Source organism: Cervus canadensis, chromosome 1 (genome assembly GCF_019320065.1).
Source record: "Cervus canadensis isolate Bull #8, Minnesota chromosome 1, ASM1932006v1, whole genome shotgun sequence".
NCBI classification, from domain to species: Eukaryota; Metazoa; Chordata; class Mammalia; order Artiodactyla; family Cervidae; genus Cervus; species Cervus canadensis.
Genome location: NC_057386.1, coordinates 17,509,116 through 17,509,437, shown reverse-complemented (window position 1 = coordinate 17,509,437; position 322 = coordinate 17,509,116).

The window sequence follows — 322 nt, the reverse complement described above, 5'->3', positions numbered from 1 at the left end:
TAGGGGAGTTAGAGAAGGCAAGGTTCAGAAAAAGGAGACCGGCACTTTACAGGAACAGATCACCTTTAATGAGGTGAGAAGGGGCCGCAGTCAGATTAGCGACCTGCTGCACTAACCTAAGAAATGAGTAAGTATATATAGGCGTGTACGTGGAAAGTTACTGTCTTAAGGGGGCCTGTTCTTCTCCAGAGTTGTTCGGAGTAGTTATCTCTTAAACGGCTGGGGCAAGGAATTTTGGAGATTGGCCAGAGGCTGGACCAGCTGGGAGCTGGGCGTAATCAACCTTAATGTCCATTTTTTCCTTCGGATGAGAGAGTTCTTT